The 27679-nt window shown below is 35.7% G+C and overlaps 1 long non-coding RNA gene across 1 annotated transcript; it reads left to right on the top strand.

The window, feature by feature from the left end:
• Positions 1-446: 446 nt before the first annotated feature.
• LOC128283708 (uncharacterized) lies at positions 447-2736 on the top strand. The gene is made up of 3 exons (XR_008274117.1): positions 447-544; positions 1011-1094; positions 2465-2736. It is a non-coding gene; the product is annotated as an uncharacterized LOC128283708 (long non-coding RNA).
• Positions 2737-27679: the final 24943 nt, after the last annotated feature.

Raw genomic sequence — 27679 nt, 5'->3', positions numbered from 1 at the left:
AAGTAGAGAACAACTTTTTCTGGTAAGATTTTCGGGGACGAAAATCCCTAAAGGGGGGAAGAAATGTAATAGCCCGATTTTGGGTCTAGTCGGAACAGTGGTTTCGGGACCACAAACCCGACGAGAAAAAAAATATTTTTATTATATTTTTATAGTCTATAAATTTATGAAAATATTTGGTAAAAATTTCATTCGAAAATTTTGACGTTTGAGCACTCAATTTAGTCAAAAGGACTAAATTGTAAAAAGTGAAAAAGTTGAGTTCTTTATATATGAGGTGCCTAATTGTTATGAGCTTTAAATTGAAAGTCCTTATGTGACAATTATTCCTTTAATAAGTTAGTGAATGGATATTTGTTTGGTATTTTTGAAATTTGGTTGAAATAAAAAGGGTAATTTTGTAAATTAATTAAAATAATCTAATAAGACAAAAATGATAAAGCTATCATTTTTTTTCCATTCTTTCTTCTTCAACCGTGGGAAAGAACTGAAAATGGCAGCCATGGATGAGCTCCATTCAGCCAAGCTTCTATGGCTTATATAGGTACGGTTTTTGTCCTGTTTTTAATGATTTTCGTATTTTTGAGATCCCCGAAGCTTAAATTTTCTATTTCTACCAATTGATTGAAGAGAAATTAGAGTTTAAAAATTTACCCATTCATGATATGGTTGTGTTTTGATGATTTATAGTGGATAATGAATGTTTGATGTGTTAAATATGAGTTTTATTCAATGAATTTCGGTAAAAATGTCAAAAAGGGGTTAAATTGTGAAAGTTACAAATTGGTCATAAGTGTGTGAATTAGTGAAAATTTGGAGTTTCCATAGAAGAGAAAAATGTTCAGCATGTCTTAAACCTTATAGAAATTGAATAAAAATTAATTTACGAGCATTGGGGCAAAAGTGCAAATATGCAAAAGTTTAGGGGTCAAAATGAAAATTTGTAAAATATGATTTTTAGACCCATATGAATATTGTGTCTGATTGGTAGGCTAAATGTGATGTTATAGATGATGAAAATTGAGACTTGGACCTAGAACGGAAAGAAATCGATTTATGGACGAGTATGTCCTTTTCACATTTGTGGTATCGAGGTAAGTTCATGTGTAAATAACGTAGCATAATTATTATTTTTAAATTATTGATGTTAAATATAGGATATGCTGATTCTTATCATGAAATATATGCTTTGTGGTTATTTTCGAATAAAATGCAAATTAAGTGTATTATTTGTTAAATATAAAGTGCTACCGAGTATTGGTTTCGGTATTTTACGGAAGATGGCAAGGAGACGTGTTATAGGAAAATCCCGTTTGAACCTTAGGAATAGATTAGGATACAAGTGACATGTCACTAGAATGGTTGAGCATCCGAACTCGTTGAGTTGAGTCCGAGTTCACTTATGGATGTGGAATGTCCGAACTCGTTGAGTTGAGTCCGAGTTCGTGAGATGTAACTAGGCATCCGAACTCGTTGAGTTTAGTCCGAGTTCACTTATGGATGCGAACAGCCGAGCTCATTGAGTTGAGTCCGAGTTCACTTATGGGCGGGTTACATGGTAGCTTGGCTACAAATATGGCACTTATGTGCAAATTATCCATGTATCCGAGTTATATTCCGATGTGTTCAACGGGTAAAAATTTCTAGTGGAATGGAAGAACACTTAAGATGTAGGTGACGTATTGGTAAGTATTGTGAAATGGACATTTTGGACAGGTATGTACTTAACCCTCGGGTTGAAAATAGATACAACAACGATAAGGTGGTAAGATCATGAATGAGTAATTTAGCCTTGACAGATTTGAGTTACTGCAGTAGTGTAACTTTGAAAATACACTAAAAATAGTGGAAAATGAGTTAGAGGCAGAATAAAATATGAGATTAAATCTTAATGAGTCTATTTTTACATGAAAGAAACAGAGGAAGAAAAAGAATTCCATATTGTTTGATATTTGAATTCTTGTAAAACAGGGTCTGAATGAATTCGAGATCCCCTGTTCTAAATTTAGAAATTCACCAAAAATTGTACAAAAATTATTAAGAGTTATACCTTACATGAATTGATTCCTTATTGAGTCTATTTTTATGGTAAATAAACAGCATGGTCGTTGGAATTTTTTACAGGGAGAAATTCGGTTTGTAGTGCACAGGGGTCAGAGTGGTCATACCCTGAAACAAGGGATACTTTAACTAATAAACTGTACTATTTGGCTTAACAAAAAATTCTGGAAATTTTATGGAAGAAAGTAAAATAAGTCTAGTTTCAGGGAAAATTAACGGAACTTAATTCGGAGTTTCGTAGCTCTAGATATAAATAATTTAGTGACCATTGCTCAGAAAGACAACTTATAGTGAACTTGAAAATATGTTGTAAACATTGATAAAACAAGTTAATGAGTTGCTTATTGTTTTCATATGAACTTACTAAGCGAAAGCTTACCCCCTTCTTTCCCATGTTTTCTAGAGTTCCAGGTTAGCTCGGGTTGGAGGCCGTCAGAGATATTATCACCCTATCGAGTTAACGTTATCGGAGTAAGTAAACTCAAGTGATTCGAGTCTATGGCATGTATAGGGTTTTAATGTGAGTATGTAATATTATGATTTAGCCAAAGGCATTGGCTTGTTATTAAGGTAGTATTAGTCATGTAAATTGGCCTATGTCGGCTAATGACGTTATGGGCCCATATGATTATTCTTATGCATTTATGTTATTATTTCTTGTGATGTGGCTTACAACATGTATGCCTAGAGATTGAATTGAGATTCATTGATGAGCTAGTAACTAATGCGAGGATTAAGTGATTGGTAAATAGTTAATAATGCTTCATGAATGGTCTGTGATGTAATGATAGTTATGTCTAGTATGTGGTAATGATATGGGCAAATTCTATAATATTTATTACATAAGAAAATAACTTGAGCATATCATGTTTGTAGATGTTTAAGTGCTCATTTATGCCACGTTGTATGTTATTGGATAAGTATGTATCTATGCATGTGGTGTGAGAGTGACAAAAGGCTTGATAATTAGACTATTTCGGCCACACGCTTCGAGCACATGGGCGTTTGAAGCCTTAACGCAAGAGATTTTTCTAAGTTTTTCATGAGTTCTCGATTGGGTCCCGAACCGCCCCGAATGCATGTATTGGGCCTCGTAAGCTCGCATAAGGGACAAATTTCATGTGAAAAGAAAAGTTTTTAATTATTTGAGATTTCATGGCCCTGTTTAGTATGGAAGTGTTAGTAAAAGTCAGGTAGCACCTCGAACCCCGTCCCGGCGTCGGATGCTGGCGAGGGGTGTTACAACCGAACCCACTTATTTAGAGCTAACTTTAGAATTATGCTCTACTTTTCATCTACAAGTGGCGATGACGAACAATGATGACCCTGGCACCATTCAATTCCGATTAGGTGGTCTAGTTCACGTGATAAGTGTCCCAGAGTTTGGAGTCGCTCTGGGATTCTACACTGATGAGTTTATGGAGGAGGAGGACATGACTGGACTACCACGGAATAACCACTTTTCTCCCTCCTTGTGCTGGAAGGCTTTGGCACCACTCTCTTCCACCTACGACCCCAACCGCTCGAAGGCCTCAGCTCTCGCCCCTTCCCTACGCTATCTCCATGCCATATTGGCACACATCTTGACCGGAAAGAGAGAGAGCAGCAGCGTCATCAACACCCACGATGCCTACTATTTATGGCGCATGGCGAATGCACACGTGACTGACTTGGCATACTTCATCGCTTTCGCCATTCGCCATCAGACCGAGTGGCATCGGAAGGGAGTAATCTCTATCGGCCCCTATGTGACACGCCTCGCTAGACACTTTAGCCTCCTCAATATCGATAGGTCAAATGTCCCCTCAAGGTATCACGACTATGTTACACATGAGGATGATCGAGTGCCAACGTGGGACTCATCCTCCTCAGTACCGTCTCACTCATGCCATTGACGAGGAAGATCTTGAGAATGTTCCTGATGATGTCCCCCAATAGCACGAGGAGCCTTCTACCACGCCACCTAGGGTGCGACCAGTTCATGCGGCTGCTTCATTGGCACACTTTTCTGACCGACTCGCTCACTCCGAGCAATATTGCACTACACAGTTCGAGTGATTCACGAGTGAGATCAACGACGTGATAGATAGATGGATGACATGCAGGCCATGATGCAGCAGCTGTGCTAGCACTTTCACATTACCGCTCCAGCGCCACCACTTGAGGGCCCCACTGACGAGGATCATTGAATCCTCCTATCTTTTTAGTTTTATTTTTATTTTTATTTTCATTTCAATTTTATTATTTTCTTTTGAATGACATATCTATATTAGTAAATTTTACTTTCTTCATTTTTCTGGTATTTCTAACAAGTAATCCCACTACGCTCTCTTCCACAGCCACTTTTAATAAAGCTCTTCATGATTCTACAGACTTCCAAGCAAAAGCTGCTAGGAATATCTTACGGAATGAGGAAACAAATAGGGAACAATACCTCACGAGTGCCATGTTCAACGACCCAATTTCTTCATCTAGCAACGAATAATGGCATCTACCACTTTCCCCAAACACCCCAGCCTCAGAATCAAGCTCCGCATCCATATAACAGGGAGTTTCACCTCTTTCCCTCTTATGATTTTCTTTATTTTGAATATTCTCTCTTTGTACATTGAGGGCAATGTACATCTTAAGTGTGGGGGGTGAACATGAACATGATGCTTTTTGCATTATTCTCAAATCCCTGAATTTGGTCTTGTGCTTAAGTGATTTTCTCATAATATTGATTGAATGAATTCTGATTGATCTATAATTATTGTTGATATGTCATGAATTAGACTATAGAAATTATGCATGATTATTTGATTATAGGATATTACAGAATCGAGCATGATAAGTTGATATTTTGAGAACTAAAATTTTTTAGATTATTTTCCTAAATTGAGGTATTATCTTAAAATCTTAAGTATACAGGAATGGCATCACAAACCCAAATTTTTGGTGTGATTTTTGAGCCTTTTGAGCATATAGTTTTCTTTCTTGCTCACTTCTTTTACAGTTTAAGTATGTCAACATTGAACTGTTATTCTAGAACTTGTTTCGGTTATACATGTTGAGATCACACGTATGATTTCGATATACTGAGATGATAAAGGCACTTAGGATTTAACCCACTTACTCCATAAAGAGCCGTCCCACATAATTAAACCCTTAGTGAACCCCCTTGAGCCTACTAACACTTTTTATTGAGTAACCCTCATCATTAACCCGTTAACCCATTATTATTGAAATCCTCTTACTTAATTTAATTTTTTTTGATCGAGATCAAATTTAATATTGTTACCTCACTATGTTCACCATTTTTTGTTACTGAATCATAAAGTATGATTTCGATTTTATATTAACTTGAATTGTTCTTAAAAAAAATAAAAAAAACTCAATATTATTATTCTAATCCTCAACAAGCTAAAGTTGTCATGAAAAAAAAAACAAGAGAGCTCATGTAATATAGTTTTAGATATTTGTTTATGATTCAGAATAAGTATCCTCTGCCCCAAACTGACGATCTGTTTGATCAATTGAAGGGAGCTTCTGAGTTTTTGAAGATAGATTTGAGATCAGGCTATTATCAGTTCCATGTGAAAGATTCAGACATTCCAAAAATTCCTTTTAGAACGAGGTATGACCGCTATGAATTCTTAGTGATGCCTTTCGAATTAATTAATGCACCTGCTATCTTTATGGATTTGATGAATAGAATTTTTAGACCGTATCAAGATCAATTTGTTGTTATATTCATTGATAACATATTTATTTATTCATGTGATGAATTCGAACATACTGAGCATCTGAGATTAGTGCTACAGATTCTACGAGATAAACAATTATATGAAAAGTTCAGTAAATGTGAATTCTGGTAGCGAGAAGCTAGTTTTCTGGGTCATATTGTATCAGCATCTGGTATTTGAGTTACCCCAAGCAAGATTTCGACTATTCTGGATTGGAAACCTCCGAGGAATGTCTCTGAAGTCTGTAGTGTTCTAGGACTTTCCAATTATTACAAAAGGTTCCTAAAAGGCTTTTCTATGATTGCAACTCCATTAATGAAGCTACTTCAGAAAGATGTGAAGTTTGAATGGTCTGAAAAGTGTCAGAACAGTTTTGATTGGTTGAAAACTTTGTTGACTGAAGCTCTGGTATTGGTACAACCCGAATCGGGTAAAGGATTTGTTATGTACAATGATGCTTCGTTGATTAGATTGGGATGTGTTTTGAGGCAAGAAGGCAAAGTCATTGCTTATGCTTCAAGACAGTTAAAGCCACATGAAAAGAACTATCCGACACACGATCTTGAGTGAGCTGCAATTGTATTTGCTCTAAAGATTTGGCTTCATTACCTGTTCGGTGAAAGATGTCACGTATATTTTGATCATAAGAGTTTGAAGTATTTGATGACTTAGAAAGATTTGAATCTATGACAAAGAAGGTGGCTTGAATTGCTTAAAGACTATGAACTTGTGATAGATTATCATCCGGGAAAAGAAAATATTGTCTCTGATGCCTTGAGCCGAAAGTCGTTGTTTGCTTTGCGTGCAATGAATGCTCATTTGGTTTTGTTCGATGATTTTTCAATTTTAGCTTAATTGAAAGCAAGATTTTTATTCTTGCAGCAGATTGTCGAAGCTTAGAAGATTGATAATGAGATTTTAGTTAAATGAGCTCAGTGTAATATAGAGTCTGGTTCAAAATTTAGAGTTGATAAAGATGGTTGTATGAGATTCTGAGATATAATTTGTGTTCCGAGAAATCCAAAGTTAATTCAGATGATTTTGAATGAAGCTCATAACGGTCGGTTATCTATTCACCTGGGTAGTATGAAAATGTATAATGATCTAAAATAGTTTTATTGGTGGCAAGGTATGAAACGAGACATTTCTGACTTTGTTTCAAAATGTTTAGTTGATAAAAGCCAAATTATACATATTTTACCCCAAATACTTAGCATATTTATGGATGTTTATTACTAGATTTGTGGATTTTGGTGCTCTTAATCTGGTTATTTCATGTTTTGTACTCAGGAGAGCACCAAGAGTCAAAAGGAGCTAAAAAGAGCAAAAAAGGGACAAAACAGACCAAATCAAGAAGATGACACAGCCTAAGCCTTGCCACACGGGTAGCTTACACCCCCGTGTCTTTCGAGGGTGTTGACCAAGGCTTTCACGATTCACACAGCCTAGCCATTGACCCATACGGCCGTATGCAATTTAACGGATCGAACACAGCCTGGTAATCACGTCACATGGCTGTGGCACACGGGTGTGTCCCTTTTTCAAGAAGCTATATTTTACACGAAAAAGGATACTTAGGGAGGAACAAAGCCAATCCAAAGCCTATAAAAACACCCTAAGTATGACTTAGAGAGGGGGCCTCCCTCCAGAACTTTTCTGGAGTAGAAAACCACACGCCGGGAATTACTTGAAGGAAGCCAAACGATCCATCCCAAAAGCCGGAGCTACTCCAAGACTGAAGATCTTTCTCAGAATTCCTTCAGGGGTTTTAGTGTTTTCTTTATGTTCTGTTATTTTGATACTTTTGAGATGTACTCTTATTTTATTATGAACTAAACCCCTTAGATACCTAAGGGGGTTGAAACCTATGATGGATCTTGTTATTATTATCTAAACTGTATGATAAATACTTGATTTGTTCTGAATTATGTGTTCTTAATGCTTGAGTTAATATTCTGTGTATTAATTCATGATTTGATGTGCTTATGTAGAGGAGCAAAAGTCCCTGTCTAAGAGTAGATTTGGCATAATTAAGCGGAGCTGATCGAACGCCTAAAAATAGGGTTACGAGATTTTGTCAGATTAGGGAGAAACCTAATATGGGAGTCCATAGATCGATTTACTGCTTCCCTAGGGGTTTTAATTAAGAAAGAGATTTCAATTAACTCAACTGAGGGTTAGACGCTATTAGTCTTGAAAGTGATAATAATATAGGTTAGGGAGTCTCACAGATCAAGTCAAGTGAATAAATTGTCTGGTTCAGAGTTAGATAACAAGTGAAATCTAGGTGGATTCCTCCTTGGTTGTCGTCTTTATCAATTACTTTTCTTCAAGTTTTTTTTCCAAAATTTTCTCTTTGCTTTAGTTTAATTAGTTAATTAGTTTAATAAATAACCCCTCTTTATTTCTAGGTTAAATAATAAAAAGATAGTTATTACTAGTACTTTTGATTCCCTTGGGAACGATATCCCGATCTTGTCATTACTATACTATATTTCGATAGGTGAGCTTGCCTTTTCGTCATGATAATAGTTAGTCTAGGTTTGATCTTCATTATAAATATTTATTACTTGTTACGAATCACGCGATCATTAGTCTTTCAGCAAATAAAAGCCGAGCATCAGATACCTTCTGGGTTGCTTCAACCAATCATGATACCTGAGTGGAAGTGGGACAGAGTCACAATTGATTTTGTATCTGATCTACCGTTGATACCGAGTAAGAGAAATGCAATATGGGTTATTGTAGATAGATTGAGTAAATCAGCTCACTTTGTTTTAGTTCGTACAGATTATTTGCTTGACAAGCTTGCTGAGTTATATGTTTCTCAGATTGTGAGATTGCACGATGTGCCTATTTCTATTATTTTGGATAGAGATCCAAGGTTTACATCGTGATTTTGAAAGAAACTGCAAGATGGGCTAGGTACTAAATTACATTTTAGCACTGCTTTCCATCCGCAAATAGATGGTCAGTCTGAGCGAATCATTTAGATACTTGAGGATATCTTGAGATGTTGCATTCTCGAGTTTGAAGGTATGTGGGAACAGTATTTTCCTTTGATTGAATTTGTTTATAATAATAGTTTTTAGTCGAGCATTAAAATGGCACCATACGAAGCTTTATATGGTCGCAAATGTCGTACGCCTTTGTATTGGACTGAGCTCAATGAAAATAAGATTCACAAAATTGATTTGATAAAAGAAACTGAGGAGAAAGTAAAAATGATCTTAGATAGTTTAATAGCAGCTTCCGATCGTCAGAAATCTTACGCGAATCTGAAAAAAAAAGATATTGAGTTTGAGATCGGCGGCAGAGTGTTTTTGAGGGTGTCTCCGTGGAAGAAATTACTTCATTTCAGTAGAAAAGGAAAATTGAGTCCGAGGTTCATTGAGTTGTATAAGATTACCGAGTGTATTGGGCCGGTAGCATATAGATTGTTGTTGCCACCAAAGTTAGAAAAGATTCATGATGTGTTTCATGTATCGATGCTTTGACAATACAGATCTGATCTGTCGCATGTGATTTCCCCGTCTGAGATTGAAATTCAGTCTGATATGACTTACGAAAAAAAGTCAATCCGTATCATAGCTCGCGAGGTTAAAGAACTGCGAAATAAGAAAATTTCGTTAGTAAAAGTGATGTGGCATCAGCACAGTATTGAAGGGGCCATGTAGGAGCCTGAAGATGCTATGAGACAACAATATCCGAATCTGTTTAATGGTAAGATTTTCGGGGATGAAAATCCTTAAAGGGGGAGAATTGTAACAGTACGATTTTAACCCTAGTAAGAGCAGTGGTTTCGGGACCACAAATCTTAGTCAAGAAAATATTTAAATACTATTTTCTATGCTTATGATATATGAATTAGTATGTGTGAAAGTCTCGTATGAAAATTTAAATGTTCGTGTGCTTAATTTTGAAAAAAGACCTAATCACGTAAAATGTTAAAGTGGCCTTCTAATTGTTAAAGTGCCTATTTGATTTGGTGTTATAATTGTGAGGTCCTTATGTGGTTATTTGACCATTGGAAGTTTGAATGGACAACAATAACCATCCATTAAGTGAATTTGTAACGGATTATTAAAGGTTAAAATTGTAAAAGAATTATTAATGTTAATCAAAATAAAACCAAGGCATGAAAATCAAGTTATTTGTGTTCATCTTCAACCAAAATTCAAAATAAAAGAAAGGAACAAGAGTTAGCTAGGGTTCTGCCATACTAAAGCTCAATTGAAGGTTCGTTTTTGTTCCGTTTTTGTAATCGTTGCTTTGTATACTATCAAACCCATGTCTCAATTTTTTATTTTGTTGATGATTTTGAGTTATGCCATTGATGAAACTATGAGTATTGTGAAGTTAGTTGTTGATAAATGGAAAATATAATTTGGGTTAATATCTTTTGTCTTTGGATTTTTGATGATTTTGAGTACAATGGGCTAAATTATGAAATTTATAATTTGAGGGGCTAAAATGTGAAATAAATGAAATGTGTGGACCTGAATGAATGCTATGAATATTCGTCCAAGCATGAGTATATGCAAATTATGTGTATTTTGTGATTTTGTGAAATAGGGACTAAAGTGTCAAAATGTGAAAATGTGAGGGCTAGTTTGCAAAATGCCCTAACTATGTGTCTAGGATTGTTTTGAATGAATTTGTGATTGAATAAGTTAAATTTGAATTTATATAGATCAAGAGTTAAAGAAAACAAAATTAGATCAGGGAAAGTCGAAAGTTGTCGAGTAATCGATTCCATCCATCAGAATCTGTACGAGGTAAGTCGATATACAAATAAGCTATTTTGAATTGAATTATTATTCATTTGATATTGAATTGTGATAAATGAATGTCCAAGCTAAATATATGTTATCTGAGAAAGTATCGACAAGGTTCTGACGTCTGAAAAGCCCCGTACAAACCTTAGGAATAGTTAGGATACATATCTTATGACATTGGATCCGATATGTGTTTTTGTGTAAGACCACATATGGGAAATTGGCATCGACTTCTATTTTACGTGTAAGACTATGTCTGGGACAACGACATCATATCTGATTTTATGTACGACCCTGCTTGGGATAGTGGTGTCGATGTTTGATTTCATGTAAGACCATATCTGGGACGTTGTCATTGTATATGCTTCCCGAGTTTTCCGCGTATCCTTACATTTCTAAATGGTTCAAATGGGCATTCCAAAAAATGAATGACTTGTGAAATATATATCCGATTCAGGTACGTTCGAAATGAGTATCACATTTGATAGTGAAAGGTATGTATATATTCTTTAATGAATAAAAGATGATATGTGGTAAAAGCATGAGAAATTATGCTATATGTCTCATGGAATATGGAAGATATAAAATGTATGTGAATATGGAAGTTGTAATAGTTCATGACTTGAAGTATATGTAATTTGATAATGAATTAATGTTTAATGTGTTGAGTTTATTTGTATATGGCTTACTAAGCTTTTATAACCTTACTCTGTATGTCTTTTAACTGTATTCCAGATATCGTAGCTACTGGAAGCTTGGGGATCATTGTGGATCGTCACTGTGCTATCAAACTTTATTTTGGTACATTTTGGAACTGTAAATATTGGAGTATGGCATGTATAGGCTAGAAGTACTTTGAATATGTTTTGAAATGTGTAATATATCTAGCCATGTGATTTGGCTTGATTATGGATATGTTTATGAATGAGTTGTGGTATAAGTTATATGATGAAATTATGTTTATGACATGTTCTCGTTTGGCTAAAATAAATGGTCAATCTGGCAAGTATTTGGTATGTTCATGGTATGAAATTGAGTGGTATGTATTAAGGTTTATAAACCATATGTTTTGAGATGTTTTTGTCTTATGTTTTGGCATAAAATAGTAAGGTTGTTAAGCACGGAATTGGTTGGAAATGATATAACATGAATGGTTAAAGTTTTGGTTGTGAATTGGATGTGAATTGGTTAAGATATGTTGTGATTTTGGTTTCTTGTAGGTTTGATTTAAATGGGTGGCAAATTGGCTTTTCTAATGGCTTATTTTCTCCACATGGGCAGAGACACGGGCGTGTGTCTTAGCTGTGTGCGACATATGGTCATGTTGTATGGCAGTGTGTCCCCTGGGGTATTCTACAATTGTAAGTCAGGTTCGAGCACGGCCAGGGCACACGGGAGTATGGCTAGCCGTGTGGCTCAAGTCAAACTCGACCACGCCCAAGGCACATAGGCGTGTCTTGTGGCCGTGTGAGCAAATCAGTATGTATGCCCTGTTTTGGCACGGCCTAGACACATGAGCATGTCTAATGCTGTGTGAGGTACATGGCCTATTTACACGGGTGTGTGACATGTACTTGTTTGAAAATTGTTTAAGTTTTGGAAAAATTTTGTATGTGTTCAGTTTAGTCCCGACCCTTTTCTAATGCATGTTTATGGTATCGATGACTTATATAAGGGACTCTATAGTGATGCTAATCACTGATGCTTTGATGTTTATGAAATGAAAGTTAAATATTTTGATTTGTCTGGTAATGCCTTTAACCCTAGTCCGACGACGGATACGGGTTAGGGGTGTTACATTTTTAAAACCTTAATGTCATCAAATCAAAATAATTCAAAGATAAAAACCCATGCCACAGTCCAATTAGAATTTAATATACCAATTCACAACCAACCTATATGCCTAATCCATATGCTCTTATTGGCACCACAATTCAAACATAAACATTAATCAATCAAACCAAAAAATAATCAACATTCTAACATCATTTAACCATCAACCAAGTCTCAAATATCATATGCCAAAATCATCCATTTACATTAATCTTTCAAATGCAAACATACTCCAACCTAAGTTCGTAAATTGCTAAACCAAAATTACAAACAACAACTTACCAACAAAGGCATCAAGTGATAATCTACCATTTCAAGTTACCAAAACACCAAAATAAAAAAATTACATCCCAAATGACACAAGTTATTACCAAGTTACCTAATAACATAAACATATCGAAAACCTTATTTACATGCTACCAATAATCGGGCCAAAATAAACAAATAGTTACTGAAAGAGTTGTCGGATAGTGTGATCTCCAATGATGTTCCAATTGACAAAAAAAGCCTGATAATCCACAAAGAAGGAAAACCAAATAAAGTAAGCTTACGTAAAGCTTAGTAAGTTTGTACAACAAAACATCACATACTTGTCAATCATTTCTCTTTTTTAATTTACAAATCATATATAATATAACATAGAATTAACAGTCCTTTGTCCTTTTTCATCATTTCAACTATACGAAATGATTAAACCTGAATAGTTCATATCACTAATACATATTATGTTATGAACCACATACTAAGATAAAATCAACCAAATATAACTCATCATATCATCTCATTTTATTTCCATTTTGTTACTTAACTATTTAATTTACAAATCATATATAACATAGAATTAACAATCTTTTGTCCCATTTCATCATTTCAACTATACAAAATGATTAAACCTGAATAGTTCATATCACCAATACATAAAATGTGACGAATCACATACTAAGATAAAATGAACAAAATATAACTCATCGTATCACCTCATTTCATTTCCATTTTGATAATTAATTGTTCACACAAACATTAGAGAATCCTCAGCATATGTAAGATCTCAATCGATCAGTATGGTATCCATCACCAGTACATGGTACCTAATAAATATAACACCGGTATAGAGTACCTGAGATTGTAACATTGATACAAAGTATCTGATACTATAATCACCAAAAACTAGTGCTTGATGCACTCTAATGACATGCCATTTGTATCCTAGCTATTCACTAAGTTCACTCAAGCTTACCCTATTTTATCGATATCATTTCATGCTCAAACTTTACCTTTCAAACCATAATTTACCATTTAATAGATCATAGCATCTTTCAAATTCATTTAACCAAACACATAATTAATTAAAACATTAACAAATTTAATAAATGTAATATGAACTTACCAAAATACGATAGCTATCAACTCTCGACGATGACTACTCGATGAATTTTCCTTTCTCACGATTATCAATCAACTATTTGTTTCTTGATCATGCAAGAGTGCCAAGCTATATTCGAACATAAGAATCTTAACAGTAGTTTCTTTTCTTTCAAAATTTAGTGAAAATGAAAAAGGAAGATGACAACATGTTGAAGTTTCTTTTGTTTTTGTTTAATTATTAATCTTTATACCTTTTTACCCTTTTTTATTAACATATAATATTACTAAAAAAGCATGTACCTAACCATCCCCTAAAGCATCTATGGCATAATTTCCTTTTACAACCATTCGACCTAACCCTTATACTTTTCTAGTACATATAAATTGATAGCAATTAACTTTTATACTTTTAGGCTTTAGTCTTTTTTACTTAATTAACTATCCAAACGTTAAAATTTTCTAACCAAAATTTTGATATGACTATGCTATAACCCTGTAAATACTAAATAAATAATAAAATACTAACTAATTAGAATCATGATCCTAAAACCATTGTTTCTAACATTACTAAAAATAGGTTGTTACATAGGCAACCCTCTTGGCGACTCGTGGCTAAACCCCTCAATTGTCGACAACCCTTTTAGTTGCCCCTGGCCCATCCTTGAGGTAATTTGGATTTATTTTTCTAAAAAAGTTGTGTTTGTCTCGATTTTTTCGATTGAGGCAAAAATGATTCGAAAGATAAAAAATTAGGATTCTCAAGTTAAGGAAATCCAACATTGGTTTCGAACCCCAGGTATAAAGGTGAGATATATTAGAATATTCAAGAAAAACCTCATGTTCTCAAATAAGGGTTTTCAACTTGCTGGCGAATATGATGTACCTACACTCATTCGGAAAGCTATTGAGAAACAAGGATGAAAGTTTTTGTGTGATATTCGATCTTCTTCGAATGAAGACATTGTTAGAGAATTTTATGCACAGTTGGATTAATTAATATTGATAGCACTCAATTTGTATAAAAAGGAGATATTTTTAACATCAATACTGATTAGTGTCCTATTTAATTTACCCAATGTTGATGGTGATGAATATTTTGTCATGGTAGCGAATGTTAGTGAAGAGGCGATACAAGATATTCTAAGAATAGTCACAATTCTTAGAGCTAAATAGATAATCTCGAGACAAAGTATTTGTTATTAGGGAAGAGAATATCTGACTCGAGAGGAAAATGTATGGTTCTATTTCATTTGGAGAAGTCTTATACATGTTATTTTCAGTTGCACTATTTTGATAAATCAAATGATTCTCCTATATTGTATATTGACCTGAAAGTCAATTAATGTGGGGAAAATAATACTTAACGAAATTCGGGAGTGTGCAGTAAGAAGGACAGGTTATTGTTATTTCCTATCACTCATCACTCTACTGTGTCACCAAGTAAACATACCAATGCAAGACATTGAAGATTATTATAATAGAGGTATGATTACTACCTATGATGTTTCTAGGGCAGTGGGTGACACGACTAGAAAAAGACAAATAATTCAGATTGAAAAGATATTCAATTAGTACCAAACCATCTGATGATCTCATACCTACTTTTATGTCTACTTAGCCTTCTATTACTTCGGTAACACATGCAAATATTATGGATTTTTTACAACATATGAATAAACAACAATAAGTGTACTAGAAGTATGCTAAAATTTGAGACGAATTGGATGTCTTTTCAAAAACTATAAAAATCTTTTGATGTTCTTCCTGAGTTTCCAGATTCTTTATTTGAGACATGGAACTCAACTCACGAAACCAGTCCTAAGGATTCCGCAATAACTAGGCAAGAAGTTGATGAGTAGAGGAAGAGGCATATATAGATAGTGATGAGTCAACAAATAAATGAGGGAGCTTTTTATTTAAATACATTTCTAGTTAGTTTTTTATTTTCATTTTCTTATTTTTAAAACATTATTTCTACTTTATTTCTCTCTTCTTCTTTTTTCAAAATAAATTTTGATTGCACTAAAGATTGGCTTTGATAAACCCTTTGAAGGTTTTATCTTATTACTTATTCTAATGAATGTTTTGAACAATGAGGACATTTTTCACTTAAGTTTGGGGGGATCGTGCCTCAAATTTTTTTTGATGTTTTCCTAAGTTTTGTTTTTTGTAGAAAATGATTCTTGCATGGAGGCAGGTAAGCAAAAAAGGTGCTCAATACCAATTAATTTTATATGCTATGTTAGTCCAGATTTAGGTATCATCTTTTATTTTATTCAAGTATTTTTATGTTAAATAAATCATGAAATGAATGTTGATTTTAGTGGGCATGTTAGATTCACCATAATTTTTTTATACTCCTTGGAAAAATTAAGTATGCATAAGGGTTTAGTCTTTAGAATTGGTTTGATAATTTCCTTAAGGTGAAATCCTAGGAAGTATAGTGGTATACAAATGATTTAGGCATGATTTCTTTGGATCGATTGAGCCTTTTAAACCTACCCTATTAACTGTTATCCTTCGAAAACCCATTTGAGTTGCATGGCCTATATTTTTTTTAAACCCATGAATTAAGTAGCTCTTCCTAAAATTTATTTTTTTGACCTCCTATACCACCAAATATTAACCTTACTTACTTTGGAACTGTTTGGAAATTAAGTTTGGGGAAGTTAAGAGGGATATTGGGTGTGCACTAAAGAGCACTCAATGATGAGTTACATGAAGTTCTATGCTCTAAATATATAGATATTTTAACATTCTTTTATGTACATTTTATGCTGATTCCAAGTGAATAAATAACATTTTCGGTGGTTTTTCACTTAATTTCATGATATTTTATAATCTTCATGGGAATGTGTTAAGCTTGTGAAATTTATGTAGAACACATGTTATTTTGTTACTGTTTGGGAATAATTAGGTTAAGAGAAAGGATGGCAAAATTTTGGTTGTATTTGGGTCTTAAATAGGTACAAGTTGGAGGATCCAAGATGCAGTGTTGCATGTACACGTCATTCAAGTAATAAAGTGATAAGTAAGTATTGTCTCCACAAGGATCAAAATTTTGCTAGGAAATTGATTAAGTTATTATAATCCTATTAACTATACTAAATAGTAGGAAATACTTTTAAACTAAATAAGAATTTTGTATAATGAATGAATGTAATTTAATACTAAAAACATAAAAATGATATGGAAAATAAAATATAGTGGCAAATTATAGAGAAAAGCAAGGGTAATTCTATCGTTGAATGAACAGGACTAGAATTGTTGTAACGCCTTGAATTTTGGCCAAAAACTATTAGGTCTTGAGCATGGGAACAGTTAGGAGGCTATTCATAAATGTTTATTTATGCAAGAAAGTGACACAAGTGTGTATCTGCTTCAGTGGTTAATTGTTCTGGAAGTGTCTGAGAAGTCTTGAGTTCAAGCCTTGGCCTGGATAAATTTTTGTTTTTTATTATGGAATAAGCCCTATCTCTAGTCAATAGGCTTATAAAAAATGTGGGTATAACAGGATAGAAAGGGCCTGCTGGTCTAGGGGATAACTGGCGTGCTATGGTTACCTGAGGTCTGAAGTTCGAGTCCTGGTTTGCACAATGGGGATTTTATTTTGCTGTCTATGCCATGTGGGTAGTAGAGTTTGACCGAAATACTGCAGAGTTGTTGTGGAATTTGAATTGGATGGTTGAGAGATTGGAAGAGAGATTTGAGGAGTGGATTAAGGGTTGGTGGATGGTTTGAGTGATTTTGGGAGGAAAATTCGGGTTTTTGAAATGAATGAGGAGTGTGTGTTGAATTAGAATTCTAGCTTCTTAGAATTCAGCTTTGAGTATTCTTTTAGTCTCTAATTTAGTTGCTTGAAACACTTTGGGCTCTTCTCTTTCTTGGAGACCGATTTGTGCTAAGAGTGTGGGCAGTATCTTTTCATTTTTAGTCATATTGAATACCTTTCGGGTCCATTTGTTCTCGACTTTGCGTTCCCCTGCAAACCTCCTGTCAAACCGATTCTTTATCTCTCCTCTACCTCTTCAAAATTTTACCAAATATTTCCTTCCTCTCTCTCAATTGGTCCCTTCTTGACCGAATCCTCCTTCTCACCCTCACCCCAAATCAGTTTTTACTTAACCAAATCCTGCTAGTTCTTTCACCCTCACTGTGTCGATTCTTCATTGCTTTCTGCCGACTTTGGTGGTAACAACAACTATTTGATTACTTTCTATCTTTTTTTCTCTTTCTGTCATTCTAATAGTTTTCTTATAACAATATTTTCTTTTGCTGCCGTTAATGGCTAAGGGTGTGTCGCGATAAGCTATTGCCTCTATTGTAGCGGGTGATCTTTTGGGGGTAATAGGCTGATTGTTTCCCTTTCCCATATCTGGCTTTACATTTTGGGTAAGTGGCATACGTTGGTTTAAGTGGTTTATGCGAGCAATAATATTTTAGGTTAATAGGTTTTGGTTGGTATGTAGGAGTTCTCGAAGGGCCTGTAATCAGTTCCTACAGCGGTGAAAGGGTGTAAGCCTAAATCAGTTGATTGAGGCAGGTGATAATCTATTCTTTTGGGATAAGTAAATTAAGAGGGGTCTTCTAACCCTATCATGAAGGGAATGACTGTGCATTATGTTTGACTTTAGGTTGGAGTGCTCTAGAGTGGTGTGCACACTTTCGCAAACAGGTGTGTAAACACTGCCCAAATCGTAAATCGGCAAAAACTGGTAAATGTGACCATTAACGCTACACGGGCGTGCACTCACTCATGTGGTAATCTGAATGCATAGACACGGGTGTTTGATCGAAGAGAAGCGATTTGATGGCCTTAGGCCGTTTTGGACCATGTTGAGCTGAAACAAGCGTGTGGGCCCCATGGGTATGTAGGCCCCACACAAGTAAACCACACGGACGTGTGGAGAATGTTGGGTCAGGCTGTGTAATCCATACAACCAAGGCCATTTTTGGGTTATGTTGGGCCACACGAGCATGCAGGCCCACATGGGCCGCAATATGGGCCTTAGGCCTATTTCCATGTTTGACTGTTAAGGTTGCACCGGTCACCCGAGACGATTGTGGACCTTCTGTTGGGTCGGTTAGTTTACCTAGACCCCCTGACTGATCAAAATGACTTTTTTGCCTTTATGTGGTAAAATGATTGTTTTGCCCTTATGTGGTAAAATTACTATTTTGCTCTTATGTGGTAACATGATTGTTTTGCCCTTATGTGGTAAAATAACTGTGTTCCCCTCATGTGGTAAAATGACTATTTTGCCCTTATGTGGTAAAATGACTGAAATGCCCCTACATGTTAAATTGACTATTTTGCCCCTATGTGATATATGTTTATATTTTAGCATTCTATTATAACTGTATTGAATAAATGTATAATATTATGACATGTTGCATGATACATTGCATGGGGATAGGTTTTTATATGATTAGAGGAAGTGTACTGTACTGGCAGCTCTGCTGCAAATCACTGATGGCACTAAGCCTATTATACTGGCAGCTCTACTGGAAATACCATTTAGTGTCGGAACTGATACTACTTCAAGTGTAAAGATGGGTGGGTTGATTATATCCCCACATAGAGTGTAGGGTTGGATGGAGATGGAGTGTAGATGTTGGCTAGGTAGGACTTGCATATTGTTTAAACTGTTACTGCGCTGATACTATTACTCCAAAGGGCCAAGGCCCAAACACATGACTGTTTCTGTATTGAGATGGGCTAAAGTCCAAATGATATTGTCACTATTACTAAAAAGGGCTTAGGCCCAGACTGTGCTTGTTTTTCGACTGTTGCTTATATGGGATTACACACTGAGTTTTCGTAAACTCACATATTTGTTTATCTGTACAGGTAATCCCCAGGCTGAGTCGGATCGGTGCTACGAGGGACTCAAAGGCGGCCATAGAACCGCATTTACTGTCATATTTGCTTAATTTTTATAAGTAATTTTAATTTGGGTAATTTTATTGTAATAAGGCCTCTTTGGATTTTACTTTGGGATTTTTAATTGCTTTGAATTTTAACTGCTAGCAGTAGGAAATGACGCGAGTTTTCAAAAGAAACAATGTTTTTACAAAGTAAATGCAAGTACGCAATTGTTTTAAAAGCTTCCCCAAAAAACAATGTTTTAAAATGTAATAACAATCTAATATGATTAACATTTTGCTAAAACGGCTTGAGTTTTAACAATGAATGAGATATCCTAAATTTTCATCAAAATTACAAAGAGGTTTATTATAGGACAAGTTTTTCCACGAAAGTATGTTTTTCGAAAAACACTGCAATGTGACATCGCCAGATTCGGCCATAACGTCTAGGCTGGGTTTGGGGTGTTACAACTCCTATTTTTGTCGAATAGGGTTTCAGAGTATTACCAAAATATTCAGAACATTTTTCAATTAATATAATAAATTACTATTCATTTACCGAGATCATGCATATCGTCGCTTATATGGACCCTCGAGGCCCAAAACCAGTGTTTGGAATCAAATCGAGACCAAATCGAGAACTCAGGAATTTTTTATGAAATTCCAAAAATTTTCCTAGGTGCAGGGCTCACACGCCCGTGTGGTCAGGCCGTGTACTACACACGACCATGTCCCTAACATGTGTAACTCTCTGACTTTTAAAGCTTGAGTAAATTCAAGTCACACGGCCAAGTCACATGCCCGTGTGCTAGGCCTTGTGGCAAATTTTTATTTTCAAAATTTAGGTGCAGATTTCACATGGCCGTGTAACACGATGTGTCCAAGGCCATGTCAACCACACGGATAAGACACATACCCGTGTCTCTACCCGTGTGCCTAATTCTGAGCATTTTGTTTCTCATTTTTAAGATGCAGAGGACACACAGCCAGACCACATGCCCATGAGACAAGCCGTGTGTCACACACAGCCAAGACACACACCTGTGTAGATAAAATAAGGTCATTTCCTAGCCTCATTTGTCACCCAAAACCTACCATTTTCCTGCACTAAAACTCACGAACATATATCCACCAATCCAATATCATATTCACAAAAAAATTTGACATCAATCATATAGTATTATCTCATACATCAATAGATATAAACTTACTCATGTCATAAACTCATATGCTAACACAATTTCATCAAACCAACATATAATAAGCACTTATGTGATTATCAAAACATCACTTTACAATAGCTAAACTTAGACCTTCATTAGCCACTCCAATGGCTAGGTTACAGAACAACCATTTCAAGTCAACATTGGCAAACTAAGCTTATACATGCCATTATACCAAAATGAGATTGTATTTATACCAAAATGAGATAGTGGATAGTGTGATGACTGCTCCAACCAACTTCCAACCTTTACGAGCTTTGAGCACTATAAAGCATGAAAAATAAACGGAGTAAGCATTTTATGCTTAGTAAGTTCATATAACGGAAAAATAAACTTACCAATCTTATTTATTAACACAAGCACACATAAATACATATTCCATCAATTTTGGGTAAGTTACGTAAACACATACACTTATTCAAACAAGTTAGTCACATAATCTCATATGAATATCAAGTAAACATAGACGAGCTCATCGCATTACAAACTTCAATTAATTTCACCTTTCCACTCTTCAAGAGTCTTTTTCATCGAACTATTGAAATTTCGATGGATGTTTGGGTAATATACACATGTGTAAAAGTACCAATTAGGTACATAATAAAAAGGCACATCCTTGAGCCGTGCATTTTACCATAGGATTACCAATCCAGGCTAAATCCTATCCATAGCATATGCTTTAAAGAGCTTAATATGGATTACCCGTCTGGGTTAAATCCAATTTATAACCTGACTCAAGAGGGTTTATGTTAGAATTACCTGCCCGGGCTAAATTCTATTTGTAACATATGCACTATTACTTTCAACCCATCAAAATTCAACATTCGACCAGAACACGATAACTTGTCCATATTACGCATAACAACACAATCATACAATTCAATTCAAGTAAATTAGCATACATTTTTAAGTTACACGAACTTACCTTGAAAATGGTTCGTTTTTTAATTTCAACTAATTCAAAACCTTTTGCTTTCCTCAATCTAGTTGCATAGTTGGTCTTTCCTTATCTATATGGATAAATTTAACTATTAATCTATCACATTTCATATACATTCGCATTCCACTGTATCTTAGGCAAAATTACCATTTTGCCCTATCCTTTAATTTTGTCCCTAGGCTCGAAAATTGAAATTCATGAAATTTAACCCTCTTTCCGAGCCTAGCCGAAATTTATAAACAACATTTCCAGCACACATTTTTCACAAATTTCAAAATTTTCTATGGGTTTTTACCTTTTTTCATTTTAGTCCCTAAATCAAGTTTTCATCAAAATTTACTTTGTAAAAGTTGTTTGTCTATTAGTAACTTTTTATTTTCTACCATAAATTTCTAATTTTCAGCATATTCATCCATGACCCAAATTTCATACCTTGATAACTTTTCAAATTAATCCACTAAATAGTGAGATTAGACCATCCTGGTTTCAAAAATATAAAAATCATTAAAAACGGGAAGATGATATGAAATTAGATGAATATTTCTTTTCATTTAATTTTCATCTTTTAATTTTAGTGATTTTCAATTTAGTCCCTTGCCTTTTCTAATTTTCCCATGGATGAGTCATTAAAATATCTACTAACTACTCTTCAATGGTCTAAATACCATATAAGGACGTTAAGTTTTGAATTCTATAGCTATAGCTACTAGAATCCAACTTTTACATTTTATGCAATTTAGTCCTTTACCTAATTAAACACACAATCGATAAATTTTTTGTATCAAAATTTTCATGTGACATTCCTATCATGATGCCAACCATAAAATAAAATAAAAAATTTTATTTTTAACTCAGATTTGTGGTCCCGAAACCACTGTTACGATGTCACCGAAAATGGGTTGTTACAACTCTCCCCCGTAGAAATTTTTGTCCTCAAAAAATCTTACCAAAAAAGAGATTACGGTATTGCATCCTTATAGTATCCTCGAACTCCCAGGTAGCTTGTAACGCCCCCACGCCAGAGACCATCACTGGAGTGGAGCTTGAGGGGTTACCGAACATAATTTATCAATTTAAGAACTTCAAATCATTTGTTTCTACATTCACAGCTTTCTAGCTACTCGCGTCACAGTTACAAGAAAAATCATATCTCGAGTTACGAAACTAGATGTGACAGCCCAAAATTGACCCTAGTCGGAATGTGGTTTCGGGACCACAAAACCGAGGCATAAAAATAATTTAAAATTTATTTTGATGCCTATAATATGTGTGTGCTCATGTGTGACATTTTTTGATGATTGATTTAGTGTTATAAAGGTGAATTTCACTAGAAGGGACTTAGTAGTGAATTTTGAAAGTACGATAGGGAAATGTGTGATGACTAATTAAAGCATGCATGCAAAACAATGGACTTGCATGTCAAATTCCCTTTTATAGGTGGTGGCCGGCCATGGCAAGGAATTATGGGCAAAGAAAACATGTTATGACATGTTTTGTTAATGCATGATGTATTAAATGATAAAATAATTAGATGTGGGAAGAGAAACAAAAAAAATGTGTGTGTGAGTGTAGCATCCTTTCCCCCATTGCCGAGCAAGTGAAAGAAAAACAAAAAAAAAAATTGTTCATCTTTGTTCTCACCTTTTTGGCCGAACATACTAAGGAAGAAGATAGGATTTTGCTCCATTTTTGGTTTAGAAGAGATCTAGAAGGAGATTTGGCTAAACTTGCATCAAGATTAAGGTATGTATGAGGTTGTGTCATGAGATTCATGCATGTTTTAGTTGCTAACTTGATGTTCATGTTAGCCATTGTTCAAATCCTTGTTATGCCATGGAAATGGTGTTTGACCAAAGTTGTTATTTGTGTTAAAGCCATTGCATGCTAAATGTGAAGCTTGCTAATGATGCATGCAATGATGGATTGTCTCCTCTTGAAATTTCCTTGTAGCAATCTTGAGTAAGACATTGAGTTTTTTTATTTAACCATGACCGAAGTTGAAAGGGGCATGATTGTGATGTATTCGGCCATGAAGCATTCATGAGCATGGTTTATGCTTCTTGCATGTTAGTTAAAATTTGAGTTTTGGATGGTTATGGACACCTTGAAATTCGGCCTTGCACATATATGTGTATATATGTTTGCACATGATATTTTGGTTATGAAGAAAGTGATAAATATGTTTGTTTAAAGAGGAAATTTGTTGAAGAATGTTGTGAAATTTGCATGTACATTCGGCCTAGTACATGTATAGTGTGAAAAACCTTGAAATTATTTTTGATTTTGTGTATTTATGACCATGTATAATCGGCCACATGAGTAATTTGAGCACTTGATGTTATGTTAAAATTCTTGAGCTTGAATATATGGATGTATGTATATGTGGCCATATAATGGCGTTTTGGTTCAAAGGTTGAATGATAAATTATAATAAAGTGAGATGATATGAGATGCCGAATGTGATTGACTAGTGAACATTATTGAGAAAAATATTGAATACTTCTACTTGTATTCGTTAAGCTCAAGAGCAAAGGGGAGCTAAATCCGATAAAGGGAAGGAAAAAGTGATCGAATAGCCGTTGAAGCCGTTCGACAACATCCGAGGTAAGTCCTCAAGAAATGACCCTACTCGAATTGTGTGAAATGAAATATGGATGTGAAATGATTATTGAATTGTGTGTGTACGAGTATTTGAATGATACCCGGGCTAAGTCCCGAAGGCGATTATGCTAGTGATATATTTGTGTTTGAGCCTTAGTAACGAAAATGAAACATGGATGTGTAATGATTATTGATGTATGTGTGTGCATGAGCAATTGAATGATATCCGGGCTAAGTCCCAAGACATTTATGCTAGTAATTATATCCGGTTAAGACCAAGGCAATTGTGCTAGTGACTACATCCGGCTAAGACCAAGGCATTCGTGCGAGTTGTTAAATCCGGCTAATACCCAAGGCATTTGTGCAAGTCGTTCTATCCGGCTAAGACCAAGGCATTCGTGCATGTGGTTATATCCGGTCAGATTCAAGAAGCTTGGGCTGGAGGTGAACGTTGGTTGCTGTAATAAATTTAATTAGTACGCTCGAAAAGCCCAAAGGATAAGGTATGTTTATATGTGCATTGGAAAAGTCGATATGTTTGAGTAACATTCGCTCAATCGACTAACGAGTTTTCAGCTATTGAATTGGTTGATATTTTGTGAAAGTATATAATGATGAAGTGTGAAGTAAGTATGATTATGTGAATGTGTATTAATGAAATGATTCATTTGGCTATGTGAATGTAATGCTTTAGTTAAAGCTGATTTTATTGCTTGAGACTTACTAAGCATAAAATGCTTACCCGCTGCTTTGGCTCTCTGTTTATAGATTTTGCTCGTTAGCGATCGGATTCGGGATCATTAAAGTCGAAGTCATCTACACTATCAAAGCCTCCATTTTGGTATAATTTTGGTTGAACTTTGAAATGGCATGTATAGGACTACCCTATTGTTGAAGGTCATGTACTTTCGGTTTTGTGTAAGCTTGGATAGCCATGCGAAAATGGCTTATATACGTTTTTAGTATGATTCTATAATCGTTTGTATGATGATCATTATGGGGTATGGAATTGTTTTGAAAAGATTAGCCATTGGGATGGTTAATCATGATCACACTTTGTGCTATGTATGCAAAAAAGGCCAATTGAATCTTGGAAATCATGAAATAGGTAAAGGTTACCTTGAAATCAGATGCTGGCAGCAGCAGTGGTGTGGTTTTGAAAAATCACCAAAATTTTTAGGAATGGTATTAAATAGTGAATAAGTTAGTAAATGAACCTTGATGAGTCTACTTTCATATGGAAGAAACGAAACGGTCATAGGAGTTACATGTTAAGAGATATTAAAGTTATTGTGAGACAGGGCCAGAACGGTTTCTGGGTCCCCTGTCACGACTTTAAAAAAATTGCTATAAATTATCCAGAAAGAATTAGAAGTCATTCCTTATATGTGCAGATTCCATTTTGAGTCTAGTTTCATTAGAAACAAACGGCACCAGTATTAAAGCCCTGTACAGAGAGATATTCAAGTTGTAACGTGCGAAGATCAGAGCAGTCGATCCCTGTAACATGGGTTATTTTAACTAATAAACTTTACCAATTGGCCCGACCAAAAATTCTAGAAATAAATCCATGGAAGGATATATGAGTCTAAATTCAGGGAAAATTTACGGAATCAGTTTCCGAGTTTTGAAACTCAAGATATAATTTTTAAGGCGACAGTGATGCAGTTTTCCAGCCTGTCTGGAAATGCCAAATTGGTCGGTGCTTTAAGAGGATTTAGCTCGTTAACCCCTCTCGTCCGACACCAGCGATGGTCTCGGGTTCGGGGTGTTACAATTTAACTGGTATCAGAGCTATGGTTTAGTCGATTCTAGGACTACCGTGATATGTTTGGGATCTAGCTATACATGCCATTAAATGATGAATTGATAGTGTGGTGATTTCTGACAATTTGACTTTGTGTTTGTTTATAGCAATGGATCCCGATCCCAACCGAGCAATGGTGATGATGTGGAGAGTGTGGCGCCTTGCTCCCAGTAAGGGATAGCGCCATGGACTCTCAACCTATGGCCAGCAATCCGAATGATGAGGCTAGGTAAGCCTTTTATAGTGTGATGAATGATTGGTTTAACTAATACATTCGAACTAACATGGCTGTTCCACAACCTCCTTTTCCGACTAATGCAACCCCAGCACCTACAATACCTCCGGTAACTGACCAAATAAGGTCAAGTAAGCCCCCAGTCGACAGAATTCGTAAACATGGGGCCACTAAATTCAAGGCTACGGATAGCGACGATGCCGAGCAAGCTGAATTTTGGTTGGACAACACTATCCAGGTGCTCGATGAGCTATCTTGTACACCCGATGAGTGCTTAAAGTGTACCATCTCCTTGCTACGCGATTCCGCCTACTATTGGTGGAGTACTCTGACTTCTGTGGTGCCTAGAGAGCAAGTGACTTGGGAATTCTTTCAAACCGAGTTCCGAAAAAAGTATATCAGTTAGAGATTCATCGACCAAAAGCGAAGGGAATTTCTTGATCTTAAGCAAGGTTCTATGTCAGTTATCGACTATGAACGAAAATTTGTGAGGCTTAGCCGGTACGCGCGAGAATGCATTTCGTCCGAAGCTATTATGTGTAAACGCTTCGAGGATGGGCTGAATGATGATATAAGGATGTTCGTTGGCATTCTCGAAATACGAGAGTTCGTAGTACTTGTTGAGCGAGCTTGTAAAGCCGAAGAGCTTAGAAAGGAGAAACAAAAGTTGATGTGGGAACCGGAGAATTTCAAAAGGTCCTCGGAAAGTCTCTTCAACAGCATCGAAGAGATTTCGAGATGATGTGAGCCGGTCTAGAGGTGCTTGGGCTTTTCTAGACGAGATCGCGATCGACCCCTGTGACCACGAGTCACTTGATCGCCATGGTGGAAATGATCGCCGAGAGAGGCGGAGTGTCTGCATTGTGGCAAATGGCATTCGGGAGTCAGGGTTCCATGATCGCTCTGCTATAAGTGTGGATCGGTGACCACTTTATCAAGGATCGCCCGAGGTTGCTTGAACAAAATGTAAGTCAAAGTGGAAACACGAGTGCTACCATCGCCGAGGTAGGCCATCCGTAAATGCGAGCAATGCTAGTGGCGGTCGAGAGGGCCGAGAGATGCTACAACAAGACCGAGGCTCGTGCTCTGCTAGGACTTATGCCATACGCGACGCGAGGATGCTGCCTCACCGGATGTTATTACCGTACTTTCACTCTTTTCGATACTAATGTGATTGCTTTGATTGACCCCGGTTCTACTCATTCTTATATATGTGAAACCTTAGCATCCAAGAAGACTTTGC

Source organism: Gossypium arboreum, chromosome 2, assembly GCF_025698485.1.
Source record: "Gossypium arboreum isolate Shixiya-1 chromosome 2, ASM2569848v2, whole genome shotgun sequence".
Taxonomy (NCBI): Eukaryota; Viridiplantae; Streptophyta; class Magnoliopsida; order Malvales; family Malvaceae; genus Gossypium; species Gossypium arboreum.
The sequence above is the reverse complement of the archived record's forward strand: the minus strand, read 5'-3'. Positions and strand labels throughout refer to the sequence as shown.